The following is a 22,062-nucleotide window of genomic DNA, read 5'->3' on the forward strand; positions in this document are numbered from 1 at the left end:
GTCCAAACGTATTCAGTTTGCAAGAAAATACAGTAATACCCTATTCTCCGAATTTATCCCTAAAGGAACAAAGGTGTAGTTCAAGGTTTCACCCAGAAGTGTGATTCTTCTACAGACATTTTATGTTTCAGAAAACAATTATTCTTTCTTGTATCCCAGAAGGCTTGATAATATGATGTGAAGTAAACACTGGATTGACAAAACTTCGATCATCCCTTAATGTACGCAAGTTGATTTTCATCTGGCTCTGTGGCGCAATGGATAGCGCGTTGGACTTCTAAGTGAATTGGCAAAATCATTCAAAGGTTGTGGGTTCGAATCCCACCAGAGTCGTATTTTTTACTTTCTTATTCAAACAAGGAACATTATGCATGTGAGGAATGTTTATTTTTGGCCAATGCTTTAATCTTAGTATTTGACCCAAGTTGAACCTATGTATCTAATACAGCATGCAACTGAATCAAAAGCAGTCTGCCTTCCATTGCAACAGGAACATATTGCTCATAAGCAATACAACATCACTACCAGAAACTTGGCACTTTTCTAATGTATCCTTCCTTCAGAAACATTGTCTTTATAATAGCTGTAAATGAGATAGACCAAAACACGACACCCTATGCTCAGACATGTGTTTCTAGCGACATATAAAGTAAAATCTTCTTTCAAAGCTATTTATGGTATATTCTCTTTGTGTTTTTGTATTGTTAACCAATTGTATGTCTGCACTTTTTATCCAGTTCTTTTTTATTAAGGTATGGAATTGTTGTCCAAACCAATTCACTTGGCAAGAAAATACAGTAATACCCTATTCTCCGAATTTATCCCTAAAGGAACAAAGGTGTAGTTCAAGGTTTCACCCAGAAGTGTGATTCTTCTACAGACATTTTATGTTTCCGAAAACAATTATTCTTTCTTGTATCCCAGAAGGCTTGATAATATGATGTGAAGTAAACACCGGATTGACAAAACTTCGATCATCCCTTAATGTACGCAAGTTGCTGTGCATCTGGCTCTGTGGCGCAATGGATAGCGCGTTGGACTTCTAAGTGAATTGGCAAAGTCATTCAAAGGTTGTGGGTTCGAATCCCACCAGAGTCGCATTTTTTACTTTCTTATTCAAACAAGGAACATTATGCATGTGAGGAATGTTTATTTTTGGCCGATGCTTTAATCTTAGTATTTGACCCAAGTTGAACCTATGTATCTAATACAGCATGCAACTGAATCAAAAGCAGTCTGCCTTCCATTGCAACAGGAACATATTGCTCATAAGCAATACAACATCACTGCCAGAAACTTTGCACTTTCCTAATGTATCTTTCCTTCAGAAACATTGTCTTTATAATAGCTGTAAATGAGATAGACCAAAAACACGACACCCTACACTCAGACATTTGTTTCTAGCGACATATAAAGTAAAATCTTCTTTCAAAGCTATTTATGGTATATTCTCTTTGTGTTTTTGTATTGTTAACCAATTGTATGTCTGCACTTTTTATCCAGTTCTTTTTTATTAAGGTATGGAATTGTTGTCCAAACCTATTCACTTGGCAAGAAAATACTGTAATACCCTATTCTCTGAATTTCTCCCCAAGCGAACAAAGGTGCAGTTCAAGGTTTCACACAGAAGTGTGATTCTTGCTACAGACATTTTATGTTTCAGAAAACAATCATTCTTTGATGTGTCCCAGAAGGCTTGATAATGTGATGTGAAGTAAACACCGGATTGACAAAACTTCGATCATCCCTTAATGTACGCAAGTTGGTTTTTATCTGGCTCTGTGGCGCAATGGATAGCGCATTGGACTTCTAAGTGAATTGGCAAAGTCATTCAAAGGTTGTGGGTTCGAATCCCACCAGAGTCACATTTTTTACTTTCTTATTCAAACAAGGAACATTATGCATGTGAGGAATGTTTATTTTTGGCCGATGCTTTAATCTTAGTATTTGACCCAAGTTGAACCTATGTATCCAATACAGCATGCAACTGAATCAAAAGCAGTCTGCCTTCCATTGCAACAGGAACATATTGCTCATAAGGAATACAACATCACTGCCAGAAACTTTGCACTTTCCTAATGTATCCTTCCTTCAGAAACATTGTCTTTATAATAGCTGTAAATGAGATAGACCAAAAACACGACACCCTACACTCAGACATTTGTTTCTAGCGACATATAAAGTAAAATATTCTTTCAAAACTATTTATGGTATATTCTCTTTGTGTTTTTGTATTGTTAACCAATTGTATGGCTGCACTTTTTATCCAGTTCTTTTTTATTAAGGTATGGAATTGTTGTCCAAACGTATTCAGTTTGCAAGAAAATACAGTAATACCCTATTCTCCGAATTTATCCCTAAAGGAACAAAGGTGTAGTTCAAGGTTTCACCCAGAAGTGTGATTCTTCTACAGACATTTTATGTTTCAGAAAACAATTATTCTTTCTTGTATCCCAGAAGGCTTGATAATATGATGTGAAGTAAACACTGGATCGACAAAACCTCGATCATCCCCTGATGTACGCAAGTTGATTGTCATCTGGCTCTGTGGCGCAATGAATAGCGCGTTGGACTTCTAAGTGAATTGGCAAAGTCATTCAAAGGTTGTGGGTTCGAATCCCACCAGAGTCGCATTTTTTACTTTCTTATTCAAACAAGGAACATTATGCATGTGAGGAATGTTTATTTTTGGCCGATGCTTTAATCTTAGTATTTGACCCAAGTTGAACCTATGTATCTAATACAGCATGCAACTGAATCAAAAGCAGTCTGCCTTCCATTGCAACAGGAACATATTGCTCATAAGCAATACAACTTCACTGCCAGAAACTTTGCACTTTCCTAATGTATCCTTCCTTCAGAAACATTGTCTTTATAATAGCTGTAAATGAGATAGACCAAAAAAACGACACCCTACACTCAGACATTTGTTTCTAGCGACATATAAAGTAAAATCTTCTTTCAAAGCTATTTATGGTATATTCTCTTTGTGTTTTTGTATTGTTAACCAATTGTATGGCTGCACTTTTTATCCAGTTCTTTTTTATTAAGGTATGGAATTGTTGTCCAAACGTATTCAGTTTGCAAGAAAATACAGTAATACCCTATTCTCCGAATTTATCCCTAAAGGAACAAAGGTGTAGTTCAAGGTTTCACCCAGAAGTGTGATTCTTCTACAGACATTTTATGTTTCAGAAAACAATTATTCTTTCTTGTATCCCAGAAGGCTTGATAATATGATGTGAAGTAAACACTGGATTGACAAAACTTCGATCATCCCTTAATGTACGCAAGTTGATTTTCATCTGGCTCTGTGGCGCAATGGATAGCGCGTTGGACTTCTAAGTGAATTGGCAAAATCATTCAAAGGTTGTGGGTTCGAATCCCACCAGAGTCGTATTTTTTACTTTCTTATTCAAACAAGGAACATTATGCATGTGAGGAATGTTTATTTTTGGCCAATGCTTTAATCTTAGTATTTGACCCAAGTTGAACCTATGTATCTAATACAGCATGCAACTGAATCAAAAGCAGTCTGCCTTCCATTGCAACAGGAACATATTGCTCATAAGCAATACAACATCACTACCAGAAACTTGGCACTTTTCTAATGTATCCTTCCTTCAGAAACATTGTCTTTATAATAGCTGTAAATGAGATAGACCAAAACACGACACCCTATGCTCAGACATGTGTTTCTAGCGACATATAAAGTAAAATCTTCTTTCAAAGCTATTTATGGTATATTCTCTTTGTGTTTTTGTATTGTTAACCAATTGTATGTCTGCACTTTTTATCCAGTTCTTTTTTATTAAGGTATGGAATTGTTGTCCAAACCAATTCACTTGGCAAGAAAATACAGTAATACCCTATTCTCCGAATTTATCCCTAAAGGAACAAAGGTGTAGTTCAAGGTTTCACCCAGAAGTGTGATTCTTCTACAGACATTTTATGTTTCCGAAAACAATTATTCTTTCTTGTATCCCAGAAGGCTTGATAATATGATGTGAAGTAAACACCGGATTGACAAAACTTCGATCATCCCTTAATGTACGCAAGTTGCTGTGCATCTGGCTCTGTGGCGCAATGGATAGCGCGTTGGACTTCTAAGTGAATTGGCAAAGTCATTCAAAGGTTGTGGGTTCGAATCCCACCAGAGTCGCATTTTTTACTTTCTTATTCAAACAAGGAACATTATGCATGTGAGGAATGTTTATTTTTGGCCGATGCTTTAATCTTAGTATTTGACCCAAGTTGAACCTATGTATCTAATACAGCATGCAACTGAATCAAAAGCAGTCTGCCTTCCATTGCAACAGGAACATATTGCTCATAAGCAATACAACATCACTGCCAGAAACTTTGCACTTTCCTAATGTATCTTTCCTTCAGAAACATTGTCTTTATAATAGCTGTAAATGAGATAGACCAAAAACACGACACCCTACACTCAGACATTTGTTTCTAGCGACATATAAAGTAAAATCTTCTTTCAAAGCTATTTATGGTATATTCTCTTTGTGTTTTTGTATTGTTAACCAATTGTATGTCTGCACTTTTTATCCAGTTCTTTTTTATTAAGGTATGGAATTGTTGTCCAAACCTATTCACTTGGCAAGAAAATACTGTAATACCCTATTCTCTGAATTTCTCCCCAAGCGAACAAAGGTGCAGTTCAAGGTTTCACACAGAAGTGTGATTCTTGCTACAGACATTTTATGTTTCAGAAAACAATCATTCTTTGATGTGTCCCAGAAGGCTTGATAATGTGATGTGAAGTAAACACCGGATTGACAAAACTTCGATCATCCCTTAATGTACGCAAGTTGGTTTTTATCTGGCTCTGTGGCGCAATGGATAGCGCATTGGACTTCTAAGTGAATTGGCAAAGTCATTCAAAGGTTGTGGGTTCGAATCCCACCAGAGTCACATTTTTTACTTTCTTATTCAAACAAGGAACATTATGCATGTGAGGAATGTTTATTTTTGGCCGATGCTTTAATCTTAGTATTTGACCCAAGTTGAACCTATGTATCCAATACAGCATGCAACTGAATCAAAAGCAGTCTGCCTTCCATTGCAACAGGAACATATTGCTCATAAGGAATACAACATCACTGCCAGAAACTTTGCACTTTCCTAATGTATCCTTCCTTCAGAAACATTGTCTTTATAATAGCTGTAAATGAGATAGACCAAAAACACGACACCCTACACTCAGACATTTGTTTCTAGCGACATATAAAGTAAAATATTCTTTCAAAACTATTTATGGTATATTCTCTTTGTGTTTTTGTATTGTTAACCAATTGTATGGCTGCACTTTTTATCCAGTTCTTTTTTATTAAGGTATGGAATTGTTGTCCAAACGTATTCAGTTTGCAAGAAAATACAGTAATACCCTATTCTCCGAATTTATCCCTAAAGGAACAAAGGTGTAGTTCAAGGTTTCACCCAGAAGTGTGATTCTTCTACAGACATTTTATGTTTCAGAAAACAATTATTCTTTCTTGTATCCCAGAAGGCTTGATAATATGATGTGAAGTAAACACTGGATCGACAAAACCTCGATCATCCCCTGATGTACGCAAGTTGATTGTCATCTGGCTCTGTGGCGCAATGAATAGCGCGTTGGACTTCTAAGTGAATTGGCAAAGTCATTCAAAGGTTGTGGGTTCGAATCCCACCAGAGTCGCATTTTTTACTTTCTTATTCAAACAAGGAACATTATGCATGTGAGGAATGTTTATTTTTGGCCGATGCTTTAATCTTAGTATTTGACCCAAGTTGAACCTATGTATCTAATACAGCATGCAACTGAATCAAAAGCAGTCTGCCTTCCATTGCAACAGGAACATATTGCTCATAAGCAATACAACTTCACTGCCAGAAACTTTGCACTTTCCTAATGTATCCTTCCTTCAGAAACATTGTCTTTATAATAGCTGTAAATGAGATAGACCAAAAACACGACACCCTACACTCAGACATTTGTTTCTAGCGACATATAAAGTAAAATATTCTTTCAACACTATTTGTGGTATATTCTCTTTGTGTTTTTGTATTGTTAACCAATTGTATGGCTGCACTTTTTATCCAGTTCTTTTTTATTAAGGTATGGAATTGTTGTCCAAACGTATTCAGTTTGCAAGAAAATACAGTAATACCCTATTCTCCGAATTTATCCCTAAAGGAACAAAGGTGTAGTTCAAGGTTTCACCCAGAAGTGTGATTCTTCTACAGACATTTTATGTTTCAGAAAACAATTATTCTTTCTTGTATCCCAGAAGGCCTGATAATATGATGTGAAGTAAACACTGGATCGACAAAACCTCGATCATCCCCTGATGTACGCAAGTTGATTGTCATCTGGCTCTGTGGCTCAATGGATAGCGCGTTGGACTTTTAAGTGAATTGGCAAAGTCATTCAAAGGTTGTGGGTTCGAATCCCACCAGAGTTGCATTTTTTACTTTCTTATTCAAACAAGGAACATTATGCATGTGAGGAATGTTTATTTTTGGCCGATGCTTTAATCTTAGTATTTGACCCAAGTTGAACCTATGTATCTAATACAGCATGCAACTGAATCAAAAGCAGTCTGCCTTCCATTGCAACAGGAACATATTGCTCATAAGCAATACAACATCACTGCCAGAAACTTTGCACTTTCCTAATGTATCCTTCCTTCAGAAACATTGTCTTTATAATAGCTGTAAATGAGATAGACCAAAAACACGACACCCTACACTCAGACATTTGTTTCTAGCGACATATAAAGTAAAATCTTCTTTCAAAGCTATTTATGGTATATTCTCTTTGTGTTTTTGTATTGTTAACCAATTGTATGGCTGCACTTTTTATCCAGTTCTTTTTTATTAAGGTATGGAATTGTTGTCCAAACGTATTCAGTTTGCAAGAAAATACAGTAATACCCTATTCTTCGAATTTATCCCTAAAGGAACAAAGGTGTAGTTCAAGGTTTCACCCAGAAGTGTGATTCTTCTACAGACATTTTATGTTTCAGAAAACAATTATTCTTTCTTGTATCCCAGAAGGCTTGATAATATGATGTGAAGTAAACACTGGATCGACAAAACCTCGATCATCCCCTGATGTACGCAAGTTGATTGTCATCTGGCTCTGTGGCGCAATGAATAGCGCGTTGGACTTCTAAGTGAATTGGCAAAGTCATTCAAAGGTTGTGGGTTCGAATCCCACCAGAGTCGCATTTTTTACTTTCTTATTCAAACAAGGAACATTATGCATGTGAGGAATGTTTATTTTTGGCCGATGCTTTAATCTTAGTATTTGACCCAAGTTGAACCTATGTATCTAATACAGCATGCAACTGAATCAAAAGCAGTCTGCCTTCCATTGCAACAGGAACATATTGCTCATAAGCAATACAACTTCACTGCCAGAAACTTTGCACTTTCCTAATGTATCCTTCCTTCAGAAACATTGTCTTTATAATAGCTGTAAATGAGATAGACCAAAAAAACGACACCCTACACTCAGACATTTGTTTCTAGCGACATATAAAGTAAAATCTTCTTTCAAAGCTATTTATGGTATATTCTCTTTGTGTTTTTGTATTGTTAACCAATTGTATGGCTGCACTTTTTATCCAGTTCTTTTTTATTAAGGTATGGAATTGTTGTCCAAACGTATTCAGTTTGCAAGAAAATACAGTAATACCCTATTCTCCGAATTTATCCCTAAAGGAACAAAGGTGTAGTTCAAGGTTTCACCCAGAAGTGTGATTCTTCTACAGACATTTTATGTTTCAGAAAACAATTATTCTTTCTTGTATCCCAGAAGGCTTGATAATATGATGTGAAGTAAACACTGGATTGACAAAACTTCGATCATCCCTTAATGTACGCAAGTTGATTTTCATCTGGCTCTGTGGCGCAATGGATAGCGCGTTGGACTTCTAAGTGAATTGGCAAAATCATTCAAAGGTTGTGGGTTCGAATCCCACCAGAGTCGTATTTTTTACTTTCTTATTCAAACAAGGAACATTATGCATGTGAGGAATGTTTATTTTTGGCCAATGCTTTAATCTTAGTATTTGACCCAAGTTGAACCTATGTATCTAATACAGCATGCAACTGAATCAAAAGCAGTCTGCCTTCCATTGCAACAGGAACATATTGCTCATAAGCAATACAACATCACTACCAGAAACTTGGCACTTTTCTAATGTATCCTTCCTTCAGAAACATTGTCTTTATAATAGCTGTAAATGAGATAGACCAAAACACGACACCCTATGCTCAGACATGTGTTTCTAGCGACATATAAAGTAAAATCTTCTTTCAAAGCTATTTATGGTATATTCTCTTTGTGTTTTTGTATTGTTAACCAATTGTATGTCTGCACTTTTTATCCAGTTCTTTTTTATTAAGGTATGGAATTGTTGTCCAAACCAATTCACTTGGCAAGAAAATACTGTAATACCCTATTCTCCGAATTTATCCCTAAAGGAACAAAGGTGTAGTTCAAGGTTTCACCCAGAAGTGTGATTCTTCTACAGACATTTTATGTTTCCGAAAACAATTATTCTTTCTTGTATCCCAGAAGGCTTGATAATATGATGTGAAGTAAACACCGGATTGACAAAACTTCGATCATCCCTTAATGTACGCAAGTTGCTGTGCATCTGGCTCTGTGGCGCAATGGATAGCGCGTTGGACTTCTAAGTGAATTGGCAAAGTCATTCAAAGGTTGTGGGTTCGAATCCCACCAGAGTCGCATTTTTTACTTTCTTATTCAAACAAGGAACATTATGCATGTGAGGAATGTTTATTTTTGGCCGATGCTTTAATCTTAGTATTTGACCCAAGTTGAACCTATGTATCTAATACAGCATGCAACTGAATCAAAAGCAGTCTGCCTTCCATTGCAACAGGAACATATTGCTCATAAGCAATACAACATCACTGCCAGAAACTTTGCACTTTCCTAATGTATCTTTCCTTCAGAAACATTGTCTTTATAATAGCTGTAAATGAGATAGACCAAAAACACGACACCCTACACTCAGACATTTGTTTCTAGCGACATATAAAGTAAAATCTTCTTTCAAAGCTATTTATGGTATATTCTCTTTGTGTTTTTGTATTGTTAACCAATTGTATGTCTGCACTTTTTATCCAGTTCTTTTTTATTAAGGTATGGAATTGTTGTCCAAACCTATTCACTTGGCAAGAAAATACTGTAATACCCTATTCTCTGAATTTCTCCCCAAGCGAACAAAGGTGCAGTTCAAGGTTTCACACAGAAGTGTGATTCTTGCTACAGACATTTTATGTTTCAGAAAACAATCATTCTTTGATGTGTCCCAGAAGGCTTGATAATGTGATGTGAAGTAAACACCGGATTGACAAAACTTCGATCATCCCTTAATGTACGCAAGTTGGTTTTCATCTGGCTCTGTGGCGCAATGGATAGCGCATTGGACTTCTAAGTGAATTGGCAAAGTCATTCAAAGGTTGTGGGTTCGAATCCCACCAGAGTCACATTTTTTACTTTCTTATTCAAACAAGGAACATTATGCATGTGAGGAATGTTTATTTTTGGCCGATGCTTTAATCTTAGTATTTGACCCAAGTTGAACCTATGTATCTAATACAGCATGCAACTGAATCAAAAGCAGTCTGCCTTCCATTGCAACAGGAACATATTGCTCATAAGGAATACAACATCACTGCCAGAAACTTTGCACTTTCCTAATGTATCCTTCCTTCAGAAACATTGTCTTTATAATAGCTGTAAATGAGATAGACCAAAAACACGACACCCTACACTCAGACATTTGTTTCTAGCGACATATAAAGTAAAATATTCTTTCAAAACTATTTATGGTATATTCTCTTTGTGTTTTTGTATTGTTAACCAATTGTATGGCTGCACTTTTTATCCAGTTCTTTTTTATTAAGGTATGGAATTGTTGTCCAAACGTATTCAGTTTGCAAGAAAATACAGTAATACCCTATTCTCCGAATTTATCCCTAAAGGAACAAAGGTGTAGTTCAAGGTTTCACCCAGAAGTGTGATTCTTCTACAGACATTTTATGTTTCAGAAAACAATTATTCTTTCTTGTATCCCAGAAGGCTTGATAATATGATGTGAAGTAAACACTGGATCGACAAAACCTCGATCATCCCCTGATGTACGCAAGTTGATTGTCATCTGGCTCTGTGGCGCAATGAATAGCGCGTTGGACTTCTAAGTGAATTGGCAAAGTCATTCAAAGGTTGTGGGTTCGAATCCCACCAGAGTCGCATTTTTTACTTTCTTATTCAAACAAGGAACATTATGCATGTGAGGAATGTTTATTTTTGGCCGATGCTTTAATCTTAGTATTTGACCCAAGTTGAACCTATGTATCTAATACAGCATGCAACTGAATCAAAAGCAGTCTGCCTTCCATTGCAACAGGAACATATTGCTCATAAGCAATACAACTTCACTGCCAGAAACTTTGCACTTTCCTAATGTATCCTTCCTTCAGAAACATTGTCTTTATAATAGCTGTAAATGAGATAGACCAAAAACACGACACCCTACACTCAGACATTTGTTTCTAGCGACATATAAAGTAAAATCTTCTTTCAAAGCTATTTATGGTATATTCTCTTTGTGTTTTTGTATTGTTAACCAATTGTATGGCTGCACTTTTTATCCAGTTCTTTTTTATTAAGGTATGGAATTGTTGTCCAAACGTATTCAGTTTGCAAGAAAATACAGTAATACCCTATTCTCCGAATTTATCCCTAAAGGAACAAAGGTGTAGTTCAAGGTTTCACCCAGAAGTGTGATTCTTCTACAGACATTTTATGTTTCAGAAAACAATTATTCTTTCTTGTATCCCAGAAGGCTTGATAATATGATGTGAAGTAAACACTGGATTGACAAAACTTCGATCATCCCTTAATGTACGCAAGTTGATTTTCATCTGGCTCTGTGGCGCAATGGATAGCGCGTTGGACTTCATTATGCATGTGAGGAATGTTTATTTTTGGCCGATGCTTTAATCTTAGTATTTGACCCAAGTTGAACCTATGTATCTAATACAGCATGCAACTGAATCAAAAGCAGTCTGCCTTCCATTGCAACAGGAACATATTGCTCATAAGCAATACAACATCACTGCCAGAAACTTTGCACTTTCCTAATGTATCCTTCCTTCAGAAACATTGTCTTTATAATAGCTGTAAATGAGATAGACCAAAAACACGACACCCTACACTCAGACATTTGTTTCTAGCGACATATAAAGTAAAATATTCTTTCAAAACTATTTATGGTATATTCTCTTTGTGTTTTTGTATTGTTAACCAATTGTATGGCTGCACTTTTTATCCAGTTCTTTTTTATTAAGGTATGGAATTGTTGTCCAAACGTATTCAGTTTGCAAGAAAATACAGTAATACCCTATTCTCCGAATTTATCCCTAAAGGAACAAAGGTGTAGTTCAAGGTTTCACCCAGAAGTGTGATTCTTCTACAGACATTTTATGTTTCAGAAAACAATTATTCTTTCTTGTATCCCAGAAGGCCTGATAATATGATGTGAAGTAAACACTGGATCGACAAAACCTCGATCATCCCCTGATGTACGCAAGTTGATTGTCATCTGGCTCTGTGGCGCAATGAATAGCGCGTTGGACTTCTAAGTGAATTGGCAAAGTCATTCAAAGGTTGTGGGTTCGAATCCCACCAGAGTCGCATTTTTTACTTTCTTATTCAAACAAGGAACATTATGCATGTGAGGAATGTTTATTTTTGGCCGATGCTTTAATCTTAGTATTTGACCCAAGTTGAACCTATGTATCTAATACAGCATGCAACTGAATCAAAAGCAGTCTGCCTTCCATTGCAACAGGAACATATTGCTCATAAGCAATACAACTTCACTGCCAGAAACTTTGCACTTTCCTAATGTATCCTTCCTTCAGAAACATTGTCTTTATAATAGCTGTAAATGAGATAGACCAAAAACACGACACCCTACACTCAGACATTTGTTTCTAGCGACATATCAAGTAAAATCTTCTTTCAAAGCTATTTATGGTATATTCTCTTTGTGTTTTTGTATTGTTAACCAATTGTATGGCTGCACTTTTTATCCAGTTCTTTTTTATTAAGGTATGGAATTGTTGTCCAAACGTATTCAGTTTGCAAGAAAATACAGTAATACCCTATTCTCCGAATTTATCCCTAAAGGAACAAAGGTGTAGTTCAAGGTTTCACCCAGAAGTGTGATTCTTCTACAGACATTTTATGTTTCAGAAAACAATTATTCTTTCTTGTATCCCAGAAGGCTTGATAATATGATGTGAAGTAAACACTGGATTGACAAAACTTCGATCATCCCTTAATGTACGCAAATTGATTTTCATCTGGCTCTGTGGCGCAATGGATAGCGCGTTGGACTTCTAAATGAATTGGCAAAGTCATTCAAAGGTTGTGGGTTCGAATCCCACCAGAGTCGTATTTTTTACTTTCTTATTCAAACAAGGAACATTATGCATGTGAGGAATGTTTATTTTTGGCCGATGCTTTAATCTTAGTATTTGACCCAAGTTGAACCTATGTATCTAATACAGCATGCAACTGAATCAAAAGCAGTCTGCCTTCCATTGCAACAGGAACATATTGCTCATAAGCAATACAACATCACTACCAGAAACTTGGCACTTTTCTAATGTATCCTTCCTTCAGAAACATTGTCTTTATAATAGCTGTAAATGAGATAGACCAAAACACGACACCCTATGCTCAGACATGTGTTTCTAGCGACATATAAAGTAAAATCTTCTTTCAAAGCTATTTATGGTATATTCTCTTTGTGTTTTTGTATTGTTAACCAATTGTATGTCTGCACTTTTTATCCAGTTCTTTTTTATTAAGGTATGGAATTGTTGTCCAAACCAATTCACTTGGCAAGAAAATACTGTAATACCCTATTCTCCGAATTTATCCCTAAAGGAACAAAGGTGTAGTTCAAGGTTTCACCCAGAAGTGTGATTCTTCTACAGACATTTTATGTTTCCGAAAACAATTATTCTTTCTTGTATCCCAGAAGGCTTGATAATATGATGTAAAGTAAACACCGGATTGACAAAACTTCGATCATCCCTTAATGTACGCAAGTTGCTGTGCATCTGGCTCTGTGGCGCAATGGATAGCGGGTTGGACTTCTAAGTGAATTGGCAAAGTCATTCAAAGGTTGTGGGTTCGAATCCCACCAGAGTCGCATTTTTTACTTTCTTATTCAAACAAGGAACATTATGCATGTGAGGAATGTTTATTTTTGGCCGATGCTTTAATCTTAGTATTTGACCCAAGTTGAACCTATGTATCTAATACACCATGCAACTGAATCAAAAGCAGTCTGCCTTCCATTGCAACAGGAACATATTGCTCATAAGCAATACAACATCACTGCCAGAAACTTTGCACTTTCCTAATGTATCTTTCCTTCAGAAACATTGTCTTTATAATAGCTGTAAATGAGATAGACCAAAAACACGACACCCTACACTCAGACATTTGTTTCTAGCGACATATCAAGTAAAATCTTCTTTCAAAGCTATTTATGGTATATTCTCTTTGTGTTTTTGTATTGTTAACCAATTGTATGGCTGCACTTTTTATCCAGTTCTTTTTTATTAAGGTATGGAATTGTTGTCCAAACGTATTCAGTTTGCAAGAAAATACAGTAATACCCTATTCTCCGAATTTATCCCTAAAGGAACAAAGGTGTAGTTCAAGGTTTCACCCAGAAGTGTGATTCTTCTACAGACATTTTATGTTTCAGAAAACAATTATTCTTTCTTGTATCCCAGAAGGCTTGATAATATGATGTGAAGTAAACACTGGATTGACAAAACTTCGATCATCCCTTAATGTACGCAAGTTGATTTTCATCTGGCTCTGTGGCGCAATGGATAGCGCGTTGGACTTCTAAGTGAATTGGCAAAGTCATTCAAAGGTTGTGGGTTCGAATCCCACCAGAGTCGTATTTTTTACTTTCTTATTCAAACAAGGAACATTATGCATGTGAGGAATGTTTATTTTTGGCCGATGCTTTAATCTTAGTATTTGACCCAAGTTGAACCTATGTATCTAATACAGCATGCAACTGAATCAAAAGCAGTCTGCCTTCCATTGCAACAGGAACATATTGCTCATAAGCAATACAACATCACTACCAGAAACTTGGCACTTTTCTAATGTATCCTTCCTTCAGAAACATTGTCTTTATAATAGCTGTAAATGAGATAGACCAAAAACACGACACCCTACACTCAGACATTTGTTTCTAGCGACATATAAAGTAAAATATTCTTTCAAAGCTATTTATGGTATATTCTCTTTGTGTTTTTGTATTGTTAACCAATTGTATGTCTGCACTTTTTATCCAGTTCTTTTTTATTAAGGTATGGAATTGTTGTCCAAACCAATTCACTTGGCAAGAAAATACTGTAATACCCTATTCTCCGAATTTATCCCTAAAGGAACAAAGGTGTAGTTCAAGGTTTCACCCAGAAGTGTGATTCTTCTACAGACATTTTATGTTTCCGAAAACAATTATTCTTTCTTGTATCCCAGAAGGCTTGATAATATGATGTGAAGTAAACACCGGATTGACAAAACTTCGATCATCCCTTAATGTACGCAAGTTGCTGTGCATCTGGCTCTGTGGCGCAATGGATAGCGCGTTGGACTTCTAAGTGAATTGGCAAAGTCATTCAAAGGTTGTGGGTTCGAATCCCACCAGAGTCGCATTTTTTACTTTCTTATTCAAACAAGGAACATTATGCATGTGAGGAATGTTTATTTTTGGCCGATGCTTTAATCTTAGTATTTGACCCAAGTTGAACCTATGTATCTAATACACCATGCAACTGAATCAAAAGCAGTCTGCCTTCCATTGCAACAGGAACATATTGCTCATAAGCAATACAACATCACTGCCAGAAACTTTGCACTTTCCTAATGTATCTTTCCTTCAGAAACATTGTCTTTATAATAGCTGTAAATGAGATAGACCAAAAACACGACACCCTACACTCAGACATTTGTTTCTAGCGACATATAAAGTAAAATCTTCTTTCAAAGCTATTTATGGTATATTCTCTTTGTGTTTTTGTATTGTTAACCAATTGTATGTCTGCACTTTTTATCCAGTTCTTTTTTATTAAGGTATGGAATTGTTGTCCAAACCTATTCACTTGGCAAGAAAATACTGTAATACCCTATTCTCTGAATTTCTCCCCAAGCGAACAAAGGTGCAGTTCAAGGTTTCACACAGAAGTGTGATTCTTGCTACAGACATTTTATGTTTCAGAAAACAATCATTCTTTGATGTGTCCCAGAAGGCTTGATAATGTGATGTGAAGTAAACACCGGATTGACAAAACTTCGATCATCCCTTAATGTACGCAAGTTGATTTTCATCTGGCTCTGTGGCGCAATGGATAGCGCATTGGACTTCTAAGTAAATTGGCAAAGTCATTCAAAGGTTGTGGGTTCGAATCCCACCAGAGTCACATTTTTTACTTTCTTATTCAAACAAGGAACATTATGCATGTGAGGAATGTTTATTTTTGGCCGATGCTTTAATCTTAGTATTTGACCCAAGTTGAACCTATGTATCTAATACAGCATGCAACTGAATCAAAAGCAGTCTGCCTTCCATTGCAACAGGAACATATTGCTCATAAGGAATACAACATCACTGCCAGAAACTTTGCACTTTCCTAATGTATCCTTCCTTCAGAAACATTGTCTTTATAATAGCTGTAAATGAGATAGACCAAAAACACGACACCCTACACTCAGACATTTGTTTCTAGCGACATATAAAGTAAAATCTTCTTTCAAAGCTATTTATGGTATATTCTCTTTGTGTTTTTGTATTGTTAACCAATTGTATGTCTGCACTTTTTATCCAGTTCTTTTTTATTAAGGTATGGAATTGTTGTCCAAACCTATTCACTTGGCAAGAAAATACTGTAATACCCTATTCTCCGAATTTATCCCTAAAGGAACAAAGGTGTAGTTCAAGGTTTCACCCAGAAGTGTGATTCTTCTACAGACATTTTATGTTTCCGAAAACAATTATTCTTTCTTGTATCCCAGAAGGCTTGATAATTTGATGTGAAGTAAACACCGGATTGACAAAACTTCGATCATCCCTTAATGTACGCAAGTTGCTGTGCATCTGGCTCTGTGGCGCAATGGATAGCGCGTTGGACTTCTAAGTGAATTGGCAAAGTCATTCAAAGGTTGTGGGTTCGAATCCCACCAGAGTCGCATTTTTTACTTTCTTATTCAAACAAGGAACATTATGCATGTGAGGAATGTTTATTTTTGGCCGATGCTTTAATCTTAGTATTTGACCGAAGTTGAACCTATGTATCTAATATAGCATGCAACTGAATCAAAAGCAGTCTGCCTTCCATTGCAACAGGAACATATTGCTCATAAGGAATACAACATCACTGCCAGAAACTTTGCACTTTCCTAATGTATCCTTCCTTCAGAAACATTGTCTTTATAATAGCTGTAAATGAGATAGACCAAAAACACAACACCCTACACTCAGACATTTGTTTCTAGCGACATATAAAGTAAAATATTCTTTCAAAACTATTTATGGTATATTCTCTTTGTGTTTTTGTATTGTTAACCAATTGTATGTCTGCACTTTTTATCCAGTTCTTTTTTATTAAGGTATGGAATTGTTGTCCAAACCAATTCACTTGGCAAGAAAATACTGTAATACCCTATTCTCTGAATTTCTCCCCAAGCGAACAAAGGTGCAGTTCAAGGTTTCGCCCTGAACTGTGATTCTTGCTACAGACATTTTATGTTTCAGAAAACAATCATTCTTTCATGTATCCCAGAAGGCTTGATAATATGATGTGAAGTAAACACTGGATTGACAAAACCTCGATCATCCCCTGATGTACGCAAGTTGATTGTCATCTGGCTCTGTGGCGCAATGGATAGCGCGTTGGACTTCTAAGTGAATTGGCAAAGTCATTCAAAGGTTGTGGGTTCGAATCCCACCAGAGTTGCATTTTTTACTTTCTTATTCAAACAAGGAACATTATGCATGTGAGGAATGTTTATTTTTGGCCGATGCTTTAATCTTAGTATTTGACCCAAGTTGAACCTATGTATCTAATACAGCATGCAACTGAATCAAAAGCAGTCTGCCTTCCATTGCAACAGGAACATATTGCTCATAAGCAATACAACATCACTGCCAGAAACTTTGCACTTTCCTAATGTATCCTTCCTTCAGAAACATTGTCTTTATAATAGCTGTAAATGAGATAGACCAAAAACACGACACCCTACACTCAGACATTTGTTTCTAGCGACATATAAAGTAAAATATTCTTTCAAAACTATTTATGGTATATTCTCTTTGTGTTTTTGTATTGTTAACCAATTGTATGGCTGCACTTTTTATCCAGTTCTTTTTTATTAAGGTATGGAATTGTTGTCCAAACGTATTCAGTTTGCAAGAAAATACAGTAATACCCTTTTCTCCGAATTTATCCCTAAAGGAACAAAGGTGTAGTTCAAGGTTTCGCCCTGAACTGTGATTCTTGCTACAGACATTTTATGTTTCAGAAAACAATCATTCTTTCATGTATCCCAGAAGGCTTGATAATATGATGTGAAGTAAACACTGGATTGACAAAACCTCGATCATCCCCTGATGTACGCAAGTTGATTGTCATCTGGCTCTGTGGCGCAATGGATAGCGCGTTGGACTTCTAAGTGAATTGGCAAAGTCATTCAAAGGTTGTGGGTTCGAATCCCACCAGAGTCGTATTTTTTACTTTCTTATTCAAACAAGGAACATTATGCATGTGAGGAATGTTTATTTTTGGCCGATGCTTTAATCTTAGTATTTGACCCAAGTTGAACCTATGTATCTAATACAGCATGCAACTGAATCAAAAGCAGTCTGCCTTCCATTGCAACAGGAACATATTGCTCATAAGCAATACAACATCACTACCAGAAACTTGGCACTTTTCTAATGTATCCTTCCTTCAGAAACATTGTCTTTATAATAGCTGTAAATGAGATAGACCAAAACACGACACCCTATGCTCAGACATGTGTTTCTAGCGACATATAAAGTAAAATCTTCTTTCAAAGCTATTTATGGTATATTCTCTTTGTGTTTTTGTATTGTTAACCAATTGTATGTCTGCACTTTTTATCCAGTTCTTTTTTATTAAGGTATGGAATTGTTGTCCAAACCAATTCACTTGGCAAGAAAATACTGTAATACCCTATTCTCCGAATTTATCCCTAAAGGAACAAAGGTGTAGTTCAAGGTTTCACCCAGAAGTGTGATTCTTCTACAGACATTTTATGTTTCCGAAAACAATTATTCTTTCTTGTATCCCAGAAGGCTTGATAATATGATGTGAAGTAAACACCGGATTGACAAAACTTCGATCATCCCTTAATGTACGCAAGTTGCTGTGCATCTGGCTCTGTGGCGCAATGGATAGCGCGTTGGACTTCTAAGTGAATTGGCAAAGTCATTCAAAGGTTGTGGGTTCGAATCCCACCAGGGTTCCATTTTTTACTTTCTTATTCAAACAAGGAACATTATGCATGTGAGGAATGTTTATTTTTGGCCGATGCTTTAATCTTAGTATTTGACCCAAGTTGAACCTATGTATCTAATACACCATGCAACTGAATCAAAAGCAGTCTGCCTTCCATTGCAACAGGAACATATTGCTCATAAGCAATACAACATCACTGCCAGAAACTTTGCACTTTCCTAATGTATCTTTCCTTCAGAAACATTGTCTTTATAATAGCTGTAAATGAGATAGACCAAAAACATGACACCCTACACTCAGACATTTGTTTCTAGCGACATATAAAGTAAAATCTTCTTTCAAAGCTATTTATGGTATATTCTCTTTGTGTTTTTGTATTGTTAACCAATTGTATGTCTGCACTTTTTATCCAGTTCTTTTTTATTAAGGTATGGAATTGTTGTCCAAACCTATTCACTTGGCAAGAAAATACTGTAATACCCTATTCTCTGAATTTCTCCCCAAGCGAACAAAGGTGCAGTTCAAGGTTTCACACAGAAGTGTGATTCTTGCTACAGACATTTTATGTTTCAGAAAACAATCATTCTTTGATGTGTCCCAGAAGGCTTGATAATGTGATGTGAAGTAAACACCGGATTGACAAAACTTCGATCATCCCTTAATGTACGCAAGTTGATTTTCATCTGGCTCTGTGGCGCAATGGATAGCGCATTGGACTTCTAAGTGAATTGGCAAAGTCATTCAAAGGTTGTGGGTTCGAATCCCACCAGAGTCACATTTTTTACTTTCTTATTCAAACAAGGAACATTATGCATGTGAGGAATGTTTATTTTTGGCCGATGCTTTAATCTTAGTATTTGACCCAAGTTGAACCTATGTATCTAATACAGCATGCAACTGAATCAAAAGCAGTCTGCCTTCCATTGCAACAGGAACATATTGCTCATAAGGAATACAACATCACTGCCAGAAACTTTGCACTTTCCTAATGTATCCTTCCTTCAGAAACATTGTCTTTATAATAGCTGTAAATGAGATAGACCAAAAACACAACACCCTACACTCAGACATTTGTTTCTAGCGACATATAAAGTAAAATATTCTTTCAAAGCTATTTATGGTATATTCTCTTTGTGTTTTTGTATTGTTAACCAATTGTATGTCTGCACTTTTTATCCAGTTCTTTTTTATTAAGGTATGGAATTGTTGTCCAAACCTATTCACTTGGCAAGAAAATACTGTAATACCCTATTCTCTGAATTTCTCCCCAAGCGAACAAAGGTGCAGTTCAAGGTTTCACACAGAAGTGTGATTCTTGCTACAGACATTTTATGTTTCAGAAAACAATCATTCTTTGATGTGTCCCAGAAGGCTTGATAATGTGATGTGAAGTAAACACCGGATTGACAAAACTTCGATCATCCCTTAATGTACGCAAGTTGATTTTCATCTGGCTCTGTGGCGCAATGGATAGCGCATTGGACTTCTAAGTGAATTGGCAAAGTCATTCAAAGGTTGTGGGTTCGAATCCCACCAGAGTCACATTTTTTACTTTCTTATTCAAACAAGGAACATTATGCATGTGAGGAATGTTTATTTTTGGCCGATGCTTTAATCTTAGTATTTGACCCAAGTTGAACCTATGTATCTAATACAGCATGCAACTGAATCAAAAGCAGTCTGCCTTCCATTGCAACAGGAACATATTGCTCATAAGGAATACAACATCACTGCCAGAAACTTTGCACTTTCCTAATGTATCCTTCCTTCAGAAACATTGTCTTTATAATAGCTGTAAATGAGATAGACCAAAAACACAACACCCTACACTCAGACATTTGTTTCTAGCGACATATAAAGTAAAATATTCTTTCAAAGCTATTTATGGTATATTCTCTTTGTGTTTTTGTATTGTTAACCAATTGTATGTCTGCACTTTTTATCCAGTTCTTTTTTATTAAGGTATGGAATTGTTGTCCAAACCTATTCACTTGGCAAGAAAATACTGTAATACCCTATTCTCTGAATTTCTCCCCAAGCGAACAAAGGTGCAGTTCAAGGTTTCACACAGAAGTGTGATTCTTGCTACAGACATTTTATGTTTCAGAAAACAATCATTCTTTGATGTGTCCCAGAAGGCTTGATAATGTGATGTGAAGTAAACACCGGATTGACAAAACTTCGATCATCCCTTAATGTACGCAAGTTGATTTTCATCTGGCTCTGTGGCGCAATGGATAGCGCATTGGACTTCTAAGTGAATTGGCAAAGTCATTCAAAGGTTGTGGGTTCGAATCCCACCAGAGTCACATTTTTTACTTTCTTATTCAAACAAGGAACATTATGCATGTGAGGAATGTTTATTTTTGGCCGATGCTTTAATCTTAGTATTTGACCCAAGTTGAACCTATGTATCTAATACAGCATGCAACTGAATCAAAAGCAGTCTGCCTTCCATTGCAACAGGAACATATTGCTCATAAGGAATACAACATCACTGCCAGAAACTTTGCACTTTCCTAATGTATCCTTCCTTCAGAAACATTGTCTTTATAATAGCTGTAAATGAGATAGACCAAAAACACAACACCCTACACTCAGACATTTGTTTCTAGCGACATATAAAGTAAAATATTCTTTCAAAACTATTTATGGTATATTCTCTTTGTGTTTTTGTATTGTTAACCAATTGTATGTCTGCACTTTTTATCCAGTTCTTTTTTATTAAGGTATGGAATTGTTGTCCAAACCAATTCACTTGGCAAGAAAATACTGTAATACCCTATTCTCTGAATTTCTCCCCAAGCGAACAAAGGTGCAGTTCAAGGTTTCGCCCTGAACTGTGATTCTTGCTACAGACATTTTATGTTTCAGAAAACAATCATTCTTTCATGTATCCCAGAAGGCTTGATAATATGATGTGAAGTAAACACCGGATTGACAAAACTTCGATCATCCCTTAATGTACGCAAGTTGCTGTGCATCTGGCTCTGTGGCGCAATGGATAGCGCGTTGGACTTCTAAGTGAATTGGCAAAGTCATTCAAAGGTTGTGGGTTCGAATCCCACCAGAGTCGCATTTTTTACTTTCTTATTCAAACAAGGAACATTATGCATGTGAGGAATGTTTATTTTTGGCCGATGCTTTAATCTTAGTATTTGACCGAAGTTGAACCTATGTATCTAATATAGCATGCAACTGAATCAAAAGCAGTCTGCCTTCCATTGCAACAGGAACATATTGCTCATAAGGAATACAACATCACTGCCAGAAACTTTGCACTTTCCTAATGTATCCTTCCTTCAGAAACATTGTCTTTATAATAGCTGTAAATGAGATAGACCAAAAACACAACACCCTACACTCAGACATTTGTTTCTAGCGACATATAAAGTAAAATATTCTTTCAAAACTATTTATGGTATATTCTCTTTGTGT

At 36.2% G+C, this 22,062-nt stretch overlaps 26 non-coding genes across 26 annotated transcripts; all 26 read left to right on the forward strand.

Moving 5' to 3' along the window:
- The first annotated feature begins 243 nt into the window (after window positions 1-243).
- TRNAR-UCU (transfer RNA arginine (anticodon UCU)) lies at window positions 244-333 on the forward strand. Its single transcript is given in 2 exon segments — window positions 244-280; window positions 298-333. It is a non-coding gene; the product is annotated as a tRNA-Arg (tRNA).
- Window positions 334-1,008: 675 nt separating this feature from the next.
- Window positions 1,009-1,098, forward strand: TRNAR-UCU (transfer RNA arginine (anticodon UCU)). The gene is given in 2 exon segments: window positions 1,009-1,045; window positions 1,063-1,098. It is a non-coding gene; the product is annotated as a tRNA-Arg (tRNA).
- Window positions 1,099-1,775: 677 nt separating this feature from the next.
- On the forward strand, window positions 1,776-1,865 carry TRNAR-UCU (transfer RNA arginine (anticodon UCU)). Its single transcript is given in 2 exon segments — window positions 1,776-1,812; window positions 1,830-1,865. It is a non-coding gene; the product is annotated as a tRNA-Arg (tRNA).
- A 676-nt stretch (window positions 1,866-2,541) lies between these two features.
- On the forward strand, window positions 2,542-2,631 carry TRNAR-UCU (transfer RNA arginine (anticodon UCU)). The gene is given in 2 exon segments: window positions 2,542-2,578; window positions 2,596-2,631. It is a non-coding gene; the product is annotated as a tRNA-Arg (tRNA).
- A 676-nt stretch (window positions 2,632-3,307) lies between these two features.
- TRNAR-UCU (transfer RNA arginine (anticodon UCU)) lies at window positions 3,308-3,397 on the forward strand. Its single transcript is given in 2 exon segments — window positions 3,308-3,344; window positions 3,362-3,397. It is a non-coding gene; the product is annotated as a tRNA-Arg (tRNA).
- Window positions 3,398-4,072: 675 nt separating this feature from the next.
- Window positions 4,073-4,162, forward strand: TRNAR-UCU (transfer RNA arginine (anticodon UCU)). The gene is given in 2 exon segments: window positions 4,073-4,109; window positions 4,127-4,162. It is a non-coding gene; the product is annotated as a tRNA-Arg (tRNA).
- Window positions 4,163-4,839: 677 nt separating this feature from the next.
- On the forward strand, window positions 4,840-4,929 carry TRNAR-UCU (transfer RNA arginine (anticodon UCU)). Its single transcript is given in 2 exon segments — window positions 4,840-4,876; window positions 4,894-4,929. It is a non-coding gene; the product is annotated as a tRNA-Arg (tRNA).
- A 676-nt stretch (window positions 4,930-5,605) lies between these two features.
- On the forward strand, window positions 5,606-5,695 carry TRNAR-UCU (transfer RNA arginine (anticodon UCU)). The gene is given in 2 exon segments: window positions 5,606-5,642; window positions 5,660-5,695. It is a non-coding gene; the product is annotated as a tRNA-Arg (tRNA).
- Window positions 5,696-7,137: 1,442 nt separating this feature from the next.
- On the forward strand, window positions 7,138-7,227 carry TRNAR-UCU (transfer RNA arginine (anticodon UCU)). The gene is given in 2 exon segments: window positions 7,138-7,174; window positions 7,192-7,227. It is a non-coding gene; the product is annotated as a tRNA-Arg (tRNA).
- A 676-nt stretch (window positions 7,228-7,903) lies between these two features.
- TRNAR-UCU (transfer RNA arginine (anticodon UCU)) lies at window positions 7,904-7,993 on the forward strand. Its single transcript is given in 2 exon segments — window positions 7,904-7,940; window positions 7,958-7,993. It is a non-coding gene; the product is annotated as a tRNA-Arg (tRNA).
- Window positions 7,994-8,668: 675 nt separating this feature from the next.
- On the forward strand, window positions 8,669-8,758 carry TRNAR-UCU (transfer RNA arginine (anticodon UCU)). Its single transcript is given in 2 exon segments — window positions 8,669-8,705; window positions 8,723-8,758. It is a non-coding gene; the product is annotated as a tRNA-Arg (tRNA).
- A 677-nt stretch (window positions 8,759-9,435) lies between these two features.
- Window positions 9,436-9,525, forward strand: TRNAR-UCU (transfer RNA arginine (anticodon UCU)). Its single transcript is given in 2 exon segments — window positions 9,436-9,472; window positions 9,490-9,525. It is a non-coding gene; the product is annotated as a tRNA-Arg (tRNA).
- A 676-nt stretch (window positions 9,526-10,201) lies between these two features.
- Window positions 10,202-10,291, forward strand: TRNAR-UCU (transfer RNA arginine (anticodon UCU)). Its single transcript is given in 2 exon segments — window positions 10,202-10,238; window positions 10,256-10,291. It is a non-coding gene; the product is annotated as a tRNA-Arg (tRNA).
- A 1,356-nt stretch (window positions 10,292-11,647) lies between these two features.
- On the forward strand, window positions 11,648-11,737 carry TRNAR-UCU (transfer RNA arginine (anticodon UCU)). The gene is given in 2 exon segments: window positions 11,648-11,684; window positions 11,702-11,737. It is a non-coding gene; the product is annotated as a tRNA-Arg (tRNA).
- A 676-nt stretch (window positions 11,738-12,413) lies between these two features.
- TRNAR-UCU (transfer RNA arginine (anticodon UCU)) lies at window positions 12,414-12,503 on the forward strand. The gene is given in 2 exon segments: window positions 12,414-12,450; window positions 12,468-12,503. It is a non-coding gene; the product is annotated as a tRNA-Arg (tRNA).
- A 1,441-nt stretch (window positions 12,504-13,944) lies between these two features.
- TRNAR-UCU (transfer RNA arginine (anticodon UCU)) lies at window positions 13,945-14,034 on the forward strand. Its single transcript is given in 2 exon segments — window positions 13,945-13,981; window positions 13,999-14,034. It is a non-coding gene; the product is annotated as a tRNA-Arg (tRNA).
- A 676-nt stretch (window positions 14,035-14,710) lies between these two features.
- Window positions 14,711-14,800, forward strand: TRNAR-UCU (transfer RNA arginine (anticodon UCU)). The gene is given in 2 exon segments: window positions 14,711-14,747; window positions 14,765-14,800. It is a non-coding gene; the product is annotated as a tRNA-Arg (tRNA).
- A 677-nt stretch (window positions 14,801-15,477) lies between these two features.
- TRNAR-UCU (transfer RNA arginine (anticodon UCU)) lies at window positions 15,478-15,567 on the forward strand. The gene is given in 2 exon segments: window positions 15,478-15,514; window positions 15,532-15,567. It is a non-coding gene; the product is annotated as a tRNA-Arg (tRNA).
- Window positions 15,568-16,243: 676 nt separating this feature from the next.
- On the forward strand, window positions 16,244-16,333 carry TRNAR-UCU (transfer RNA arginine (anticodon UCU)). Its single transcript is given in 2 exon segments — window positions 16,244-16,280; window positions 16,298-16,333. It is a non-coding gene; the product is annotated as a tRNA-Arg (tRNA).
- Window positions 16,334-17,010: 677 nt separating this feature from the next.
- TRNAR-UCU (transfer RNA arginine (anticodon UCU)) lies at window positions 17,011-17,100 on the forward strand. The gene is given in 2 exon segments: window positions 17,011-17,047; window positions 17,065-17,100. It is a non-coding gene; the product is annotated as a tRNA-Arg (tRNA).
- A 677-nt stretch (window positions 17,101-17,777) lies between these two features.
- TRNAR-UCU (transfer RNA arginine (anticodon UCU)) lies at window positions 17,778-17,867 on the forward strand. Its single transcript is given in 2 exon segments — window positions 17,778-17,814; window positions 17,832-17,867. It is a non-coding gene; the product is annotated as a tRNA-Arg (tRNA).
- A 675-nt stretch (window positions 17,868-18,542) lies between these two features.
- On the forward strand, window positions 18,543-18,634 carry TRNAR-UCU (transfer RNA arginine (anticodon UCU)). Its single transcript is given in 2 exon segments — window positions 18,543-18,579; window positions 18,597-18,634. It is a non-coding gene; the product is annotated as a tRNA-Arg (tRNA).
- Window positions 18,635-19,309: 675 nt separating this feature from the next.
- TRNAR-UCU (transfer RNA arginine (anticodon UCU)) lies at window positions 19,310-19,399 on the forward strand. Its single transcript is given in 2 exon segments — window positions 19,310-19,346; window positions 19,364-19,399. It is a non-coding gene; the product is annotated as a tRNA-Arg (tRNA).
- A 677-nt stretch (window positions 19,400-20,076) lies between these two features.
- TRNAR-UCU (transfer RNA arginine (anticodon UCU)) lies at window positions 20,077-20,166 on the forward strand. Its single transcript is given in 2 exon segments — window positions 20,077-20,113; window positions 20,131-20,166. It is a non-coding gene; the product is annotated as a tRNA-Arg (tRNA).
- Window positions 20,167-20,843: 677 nt separating this feature from the next.
- TRNAR-UCU (transfer RNA arginine (anticodon UCU)) lies at window positions 20,844-20,933 on the forward strand. Its single transcript is given in 2 exon segments — window positions 20,844-20,880; window positions 20,898-20,933. It is a non-coding gene; the product is annotated as a tRNA-Arg (tRNA).
- Window positions 20,934-21,610: 677 nt separating this feature from the next.
- On the forward strand, window positions 21,611-21,700 carry TRNAR-UCU (transfer RNA arginine (anticodon UCU)). Its single transcript is given in 2 exon segments — window positions 21,611-21,647; window positions 21,665-21,700. It is a non-coding gene; the product is annotated as a tRNA-Arg (tRNA).
- Window positions 21,701-22,062: the final 362 nt, after the last annotated feature.

The sequence above is a fragment of the Ambystoma mexicanum genome (assembly GCF_040938575.1).
Source record: "Ambystoma mexicanum isolate Mex_15411 chromosome 12 unlocalized genomic scaffold, UKY_AmexF1_1 Mex_chr12_unloc.1, whole genome shotgun sequence".
Lineage (NCBI taxonomy): Eukaryota > Metazoa > Chordata > Amphibia > Caudata > Ambystomatidae > Ambystoma > Ambystoma mexicanum.